Source organism: Pygoscelis adeliae, unplaced genomic scaffold (genome assembly GCF_000699105.1).
Source record: "Pygoscelis adeliae isolate BGI_AS28 unplaced genomic scaffold, ASM69910v1 Scaffold80, whole genome shotgun sequence".
Lineage (NCBI taxonomy): Eukaryota > Metazoa > Chordata > Aves > Sphenisciformes > Spheniscidae > Pygoscelis > Pygoscelis adeliae.
This window is the reverse complement of record NW_008823958.1, coordinates 711386-720020: the sequence shown is the minus strand read 5'-3', so window position 1 is coordinate 720020 and position 8635 is coordinate 711386.

Genomic DNA, 8635 nt, shown 5'->3' with positions numbered 1-8635 from the left:
GCCATGGACAGCAAGAAAGTGTTGCCACGTTTTTACAACATCCTGACCTCTAGGCTATTACTTAGTTGATTAGTTAGCAATGCAACCCTACAAGGTTGTACCATCTTACTAAAACTAGTTTGTATCTTCAAGAGGTGAACAGCATACTTAGGTAAAGCAACTGCAGCTGGCCAATAGTAAAGAGAATGACTTCCAGGAGCCTCCTCCTGATACCACCCACCAAGTGTGCTCCTACTCCAGCTCCCTAGGAAAATGCTGCAGTGAAGTGTTGTAGACAAGCACAGGAAGAGGCATCTGGACCCTGACCGCTGTGAAGGTTTGCTGAGACAAACACATGTTTATAGCTCACAGAAAAGGGAACAGATGTGCAGATTCAAGGAATTTTATCCCCCCAAATGCTGCAGTCACAGCTAAAGAAGTAAAAATAGATGCAGTCGTGGCAGCAGCAGCAATGGCAAAGACTAATGCTGAAAGGGTGCAGAGAGGGAGGAGAGGACAACTTATCACAGAAGCAAGGATAAGCGAGGAGGGCATTAATTATGGACTGCCCTGAATAGTGACAGCACCCAAACTGCCTGTCTTAACAAGTTTCCTCTTTTGTAGTTTCCCAGCATCAGCTGCATACCACCCTTTCCCACTACCAGTGTGCAGCACATATGGCTGCCTTGCAAGAATCACACAAATCATCCAGTAAGTTCATTTTTATTAGTAGCTTCTGCTTAATTAAGGGATGCATCATGCTTCATCAATCAGCTTCTGTGCATGTGAGTTGGTCTCAGCCACTCTGCTGATTCAAACTCCAAACAGATACAGTTCTTGTGCTATAGGCAAGAGGCTGGTTAGCTTGACTTTGGGGAGCTAGGGGCAGAACTGTATCCCTGATCATTAAAGGGAAGTTTCATACCACAGCTACGGCAATGGTAGATCCACAATGACTTTCTGCTATGGCGCAGTGAAAGATTGATGCAAAATGCTAATGTGAAGGAAAAGGTTAGAGTTAAGACAGTGAAAAGCATAGTTACAGATTGAAAGCTGTTGTTTGTTTACAAATGTAAACCTTTTTTAGCTTTCTATTTTCTAAAGAAACCAGTTAAATTACCTTCTGGAGTCACCACTGGTTTACACTGGTGCATTTCAGCCCTGTAGAAGAAATTCCTGCAGAGGCGCTAATCAGGCAGGTGTGTCTAACAGCGCAGCGCAAAGCCAAGCAGAGATGGTGTGGACAGAGTATAGCTTTACTTCCCAGAATGGAGACATGAATCTACATGAGAGTACACATATCTAAAAGTGCTGGATCTAGCTAGATTGGGGTTGACTTGGGATGTCTTCATGGTGTTGCACACTGAGATGTGTATGTAATTACAGATAATCACATTCCCTGGTCTTTCAGTTAATGATAAAAAGGACCGTCTGTTCTCGCCAGTCCATTACTGGCTCTGGAATAACGCTCATAGCAGCAACTCAGTGAATTACTTTTTATTTGCTTGATAACATTAAAGGCATAATTGGTCAGATAGAAGCTTTGCAGTTTAGCTTTTCCATTGCAACCTCTTTTGTGGCCTCACACTTTTCCTGGATTCTTCCTGTGCAGGAAAGGTTAATGCTGATGAATTATACCAAACTCTATTGTAGTTTTGCTGCTTGAAAGATTCATTTAGAAGTGGAACCTACAAAAACCCAACTCACTTACAGCCAAAATCAAATTTGACTTCAGACTTCTGATATGAAAAGCTAGTGCATTAACCCATAAGGTTATGTAACCCTTAAATGCATCTTTTCAGTAAATTGTTAAGTGAATGTAAATAACACCATAACATACATGTAAGGTACTTCATCTAAAATACACAGGTCATCATTTTCCTCTGCAATTTTCATGGTAGCTTATCCTTTACATATTTTATTATTAATTTTTATGATAGCTATTTGTCGTGGTTTAACCCCAGCTGGCAACTAAGCAGCATGCAGCCGCTCGGTCACTCCCCCCCTGGTGGGATGGGGGAGAGAATAAGAAGAGTGAAAGGGAGAAAACTCGTGGGTTGAGACAAAGACAGTTTAATAGGCAAAGCAAAAGCCACACGCGCAAGCAAAGCAAAATAAGGAATTCATTCACTACTTCCCATGGGCAGGCAGGTGTTCAGCCATCTCCAGGAAAGCAGGGCTCCATCACGCATAACGGTTACTTGGGAAGTTGACAAACACCATCACTCTGAACGTCCCCCCCTGCCTTCTTCTTCCCCCAGCTTTATATGCTGAGCATGATGTCATATGGTGTGGGATATCCCTTTGGTCAGTTGGGGTCAGATGTCCCAGTTGTGTCCCCTCCCAGCTTCTTGTGCACCCCCAGCCTGCTCGCTGGTGGGGTGGTGTGAGGAGCAGAAAAGGCCTTGACTCTGTGTCAGCACTGCTCGGCAGTAACTAAAACATCCCTGTGTTATCAACACTGTTTCCAGCACAAATCTAAAACATACAAGCTACCATAAAAAAAATTAACTCTATCCCAGGCAAAACCAGCACACTACTAAACGCCTTCAGATGCTTTATGGATTGCTTGCAAAATAGTGTATGTACAGTATATATGGGTTTTAATAGTGCAATTAAGGTAGCAGCTCTACTATATTATTAGATACTAATAAAGTAGTTACAGATTGAAAGCTGTTGTTTGTTTACAAATGTAAACCTTTTTTAGCTTTCTGTTTTTTAAAGAAACCAGTTAAATTACCTTCTGGAGTCACCACTGGTTTACACTGGTGCATTTCAGCCCTGTAGAAGAAATTCCTGCAGAGGCGCTAATCAGGCAGGTGTGTCTAACAGCGCAGCGCAAAGCCAAGCAGAGATGGTGTGGACAGAGTATAGCTTTACTTCCCAGAATGGAGACATGAATCTACATGAGAGTACACGGAGGTGATTCTGCCCCTCTCCTCTGCTCTGGTGAGACCTCACCTGGAGTACTGCGTCCAGCTCTGGAGCCCTCAGCATAAGAAAGACACGGACCTGTTGGAGTGGGTCCAGAAGAGGGCCATGAAAATGATCAGGGGGATGGAACCCCTCTCCTATGAAGAAAGGCTGAGAGAGCTGGGGTTGTTCAGCCTAGAGGAGAGAAGGCTTCGGGGAGACCTTATTGCAGCCTATCAGTACTTAAAGGGGGCTTATAAAAAAGATGGCGGCAGACTTTTTAGCAGGGCCTGTTGCAACAGGACAAGGGGGAATGGCTTGAAACTAAAGGGGGGTAGATTCAGACTAGATATAAGGAAGGAATTTTTTACGCTGAGGGTGGTGAAACACTGGCACAGGTTGCCCAGAGAGGTGGTGGATGCCCCATCCCTGGAAACATTCAAGGTCAGGCTGGACGGGGCTCTGAGCAACCTGATCTGGTTGAAGATGTCCCTGCCCATGGCAGGGGGGTTGGACTAGATGACCTTTAGAGGTCCCTTCCAACCCAAACTATTCTATGATTCTATGATTCTATGATATATCAAAGCATATATTTTATTTTAGTATTTTTAAAGCATTCAGCAGCAAGTAGGAAAAAAAAATTCTCAAGATGCCTCTCACCCACATTGCAGGTACCTGCAAATTCATAAGTTCATCCCAGCCTAGTTAAAGACAGGTGTTTGGTTACTGGCATCACCAGTCCTGACCCAAGATGGGAGCTATCCTGTCCTTTTCTCATTCTGTGATATAATAATAAGAGTTAGCGACTCTGGAAAATAATGCTAACATGTTAGTGCCAGAGACTATTACTCAGTTGTGGTCAGAAGTCACATGTAGAATTTCTACATCCTACACAGGATGCAAGAGACACAGAGAACCACACGTGGTTTTGTAGACAGCTTCCATGTCAGGATCTACTGGAAACTATTTTGGTCAAATTTATTTTGAAGGAAATAAATCTGTGAATCAGATGATGTGGAGCTGTAGACTGCTGCCCTCTGTTAGGCAGAATCAAGACCATTCAAATTGTTCATAAAGCCCAACAAAGGAACAGTGACGATCCTGTTTATTGCCTGACTGTCATAAATTAGTGACAAGCAGTGTATCCTCTTCCTTTCTTATTTTGATTTGTTGTATTGCCCCCAGAGCTACAAAATCCTACTCGGAAAAAGAGATCAAGCTGTTTCTGAGTTTCACTACACATATCTCTAAGTAGATTTCCTAATGGCTATGAATTTTATGCTGTTCCTAGCTGACTGATATGAAAAGCAAACTTCTCTGAAACTTACTATTTTATCTGGGACTATTCTGTGCCCTGAAGCTCAAGGGGAAGAGCGCTCTGCTTTTAAAATGAAAGAAAAAGACCAATAAGCATACAGACTTTACTCTCTCAAAATCTCTCAGTTACAAAACTAGGACTGTTCAACAGTCCTTAGGAGCAACTTGGCATTACGCAGACTTGAACTGAGCTTATTTCCCAAACATTTGTGTTTAGAAGGGACCCTTCACACAAGCTCTTCACACAGTCAAGAAAGTAAAGATTCACCTTCCACCTTAGCTCACTTCCTTAAATCTCCTAACCCATGACATAGAGGAAAAGCTGAGAAATCAGGCTACAGACTGGGGAAGACAGCCCAAAATACAGCCCCAATATAATTTCCTTTCATCTGCTTGGTTCACTTATCACAGTGGGCCTGTGAAAACAACCATGGGGATTTGTTAGCAATCCTGCCCAAGTGTAGTCAGGTTGCTGGAAAGTAGTTTAAGTTACCATGGCATCAAAAGACTTTCACAAAGACTATCTGACCTTGCAGAAATTTCTTGTGAGCCACAGGTTTGGGGAGTGGATCACAAAAAGGGAGGTGCTGTGGCAAACACACAGAACAGAAATTTCAGGAAGGTTTTTTTCCCCTTAGACCTCTCCTATACATTCCTCCTTGAATCCCCTATCCATCACTTCATTGACTTACCTATTATACTTACAAACACATGCTCAGAACAAAACTAGAGCTCTCAGAGGGGTTCCCCCCAAATTGTGAGGGAATTCTGATTTTGATCAAGTCCTGGACCTGAAATGTATCTCTCCTTTATCAACAAATAGATCAGTAGGTAAATCCAGCAAAGGAATCATTCACAACTGCTTGATATTAATGCATGTAAAGGCCTTTGCTTTCAGGCTGTTTTTCATTATAGGGTGTGATTAGACCTTTCTGCTGAAATACGACTAATCTAATCCAGGGAAAATGGCAAACGCCTGGCATCAAAGACATGTTCCCAAATGACCGACTGATGTATTTTGCCAGGGAATCATGCTCGACATGTAGGGATGGAGAACAAGTCCCCATAATCTATGACTTACTAGCTGTTTCTAAGTGATTCTGGCTGTGTCGATAAATTTGTTCACAGCTCTAATTGTGTTAATGAATTGAACATAATTAAACTTACAGCATGTCACAAGCTTCCTCTGGCAACTCTAGTAGGTTTCTTAAGTAACAGTTCATCAGCAACCATCAGTGCTGCTTAAACCTCCCTACACTTCCACAAATGAAAACTCATCTGAATTCTGAAATTTGTCTTAAAATCCAGCTTTCCCATGTTTGCAACATGAAAGGGGGGAGTATGTGAAATGTACTTACCTTAAAATAGAACAAAGCGGAGTGTTTCATTCATTTTTCACCAGTTATTTAGCCAGGATGAGAAATAACTTATTGTTCATGTACACACAGCTAGGAGTGACAAATCCTTTCATCTATCTCCATTGAGGTTTTGGGAGTCATCCTCTGTTTGGCTACTCCTCAAGTATTTAAAGAATTGTAATAATTCATACATTTTTTGAGCTATTTCATTTTGATCTGTCTTGGGTATCCCTTTGATCAACCTTAGACAATAAAAATGTTATATATTCTTCATCCTAGACTTGGATCTCCTCCTTGCTGCACATACAAATCTTTTACAATCAATAATTAGGCAGCATTAACAAATAGCAAGATATTATGAATCCTTTTCTAAGTTATATCATCACTAAAAATCTACCCTTAAACTTGTATCTTACTCTCCTGTTTTTCTTTATGTTAACACTATTGTCTTAACATGTACAGAACTTGTTATTTTTAGTTTAAAATGTAATCAAGAAATGGTGACTATTCACTCTTCACTGGTAACATTCTCATTTGTTGAAGGACAATATATATAGGATCTATAGTCCCAGCTGAAAAAAAATGATAGTATGTATGTGTTATTTTTTAATCAATAGGCTCTTTCTATAAAAGCATTGATTCTGTTTCAGTGTTTTCATAATAGCACAAAGCGTTGTAGGAATTACTGATGGTGCAGAACATTATCAGGTGCACACAGCATGATGCCTGCACTGTTTTCACGATGTAATTTTTAAAGAAACTCCAACAAACTAAACCTTTCTGATGTAGCGCTAGATAAAAATATGGAACAAATAAAATGATCTAGGAGAAACGTTGCCTCTAGCACAAATGACTGAATCTCATTAATCTGCAGACCACAAAAAATACATCTCTATGTATTAGCTAGCACAGATACCTCTGTGCAGTACTGCATTTAGGTTGTATAGACATACACAGAGTATTTTCTGATTAAATTAACCCGTGCCAGGTTCTTAAGGTGTTTTTCTTTCTTGTGCAGTCATATCTAACCTGAGGGTGAGCCTTATTTTCAGCATCTGTCTTAATAAAAATTTTGTGGTGATCCTCAGCACAAAGAATTTCTGCTTTGAATATTTTCATTATTACACCATGCTTTGTAGACCAAATAGTAGCAAACTCCCAGTGCAACTTAGCCTTTTTTCAGTACTAGGATAATGCTAGGTAACATCTTAAGTGAGTAGATAAGCACAACACAATCAAACTTGTAGGATACACACGTACCACATATGTGTCAGAGACGTTTGTGTGATAAATTACACAGACCATGTGGTAAATTGCAGTTGGTGCTTTTGACTGCCTCATCTACACTCTGCTTACTAATCTGTCTCCACTGGGACCACTTCTATCATTTAAAAGATCTGATCAACATCAAATAGCTCCCTTAAAAAAAACACAAAACAACCTGCCACCATACATAAAGCAGGTTTATCTAACCGTAGTAAATGCTGGATATGTTAGCAACCTTCAGCTAACCCATTTCAAGTCATTTTAAAGGGCCATAAATGGCAAAAATAGTGGAACAATATATGGAAAGGCCTTACCACAGCTCTTAACAGAGATCTTACTGCTCCTGAAAAAATCTGTATGATGGAACTGAGAGGTGAGGTCATGCTTCCAGCAGAGTCCAGGAATAGTACTCCGTTTGTACTAAACACCCCCCCCCCAAAAAAAAAAAAAGGAAAAAAGGGGGGGAAAAAAGCAATTTACCACCTCCCCACTCCCCAAATCCATTCAGAACAGTTCTCTGAACTATCAAAGTCCTAAGCCAGAAAAATAATCTGACATCTGATGCAATATTGAGACTAATACGCTAATTCCATATGGTTAGATTAATCCATTAATCATTGCTAAAAATAATTGCGTATGTACCTAAATTAGCTGGATCTTTCTTAGGGGAAGCAAAGAAGAAGAAAATGCTTTATAACAGTGAAAGAAATTCCTGTGGCTGATAATTAGCATTGTATTTAAACACTCATGTTTATACTACCGCTTTCCCTTGAAAAAAGCACAGCAATGTCCTCTTCTTCATTGAACACAGTATTAGCACCTCAGAATTGCACCGCTCTGGAGCCCAGACTTAATTAAATAACAAGGTTAGGATCAGACAATATATCAAGGTTATAAACTGGAGCACTAACCTTCTGGAGGGGAGAGTTTCTCAGCTTTCCAACGGAAACAGGATTTTGTGTCTATATTTGGAAGGTCCTGAGAGAACAAACTTTAGCATCAGCATAAATTAAGTAGAGAGAAGGTAATTTAGGTACAGTTAGTCTCTTTTTCCTTCCTTCAGTTGGTTCGCAACTGGAGTTCCTGAGCATGCAATGGTAGTGCTGCCGCAGCTCATAACAGCACCAAAAATGAAAGTGGGCTGATTTCCAGGAGCTTTGGGTCGGGCCCTGAACTGTAGCTGGTGGCTGGTCTTTAGGAAGGAACTTCACCTGAGCTTCAGCTTCAGCTCGGGGTCTTTCCTGCTGCCTTCTCTCCACTCACTACTCGATTTCATCAAGTTCAGTGGTGCTGACAACCTCTGGCTCCAGAGCTCACCCTGATACCAAGGACATCTCTAGATGTACTGTAGCTACCCAAAAAATGTGCATCTCCATAAGAAAAAAGGTGTATGTAGGCCAATACTTAATAGGAGGGGGAACTGTCTTTTCTGAAATATGCTTATACCAGCAGCACATTGCCCTTTAGAGCAGTGAGGTCTGTTCATAGAGGAAGCTGCTGTATAAAACCTTTCTATGCATGGAGAGAGACTCTAAGGATTAGACCATAAGTGTTTAACCGAGAGGAGATTGTCCGGCATAATAACCCAGTTTGTCTGACGAGACCCCGGGAAATACTACAAATTAGACAAGTAATCAATAGCATTCAGATTTCCAAGAGAACAATGTAGACTAGGAACCTCAAACTCATTTAATTGTATCACTGGAAAGTTTCCCTCTGTTTCAAATTACAAAAATGCTTGCTATAGTCTTGTAAAAGATATTCTTAATTTGATTGCGACTGTTTTTCTAAAAAGAAGATAA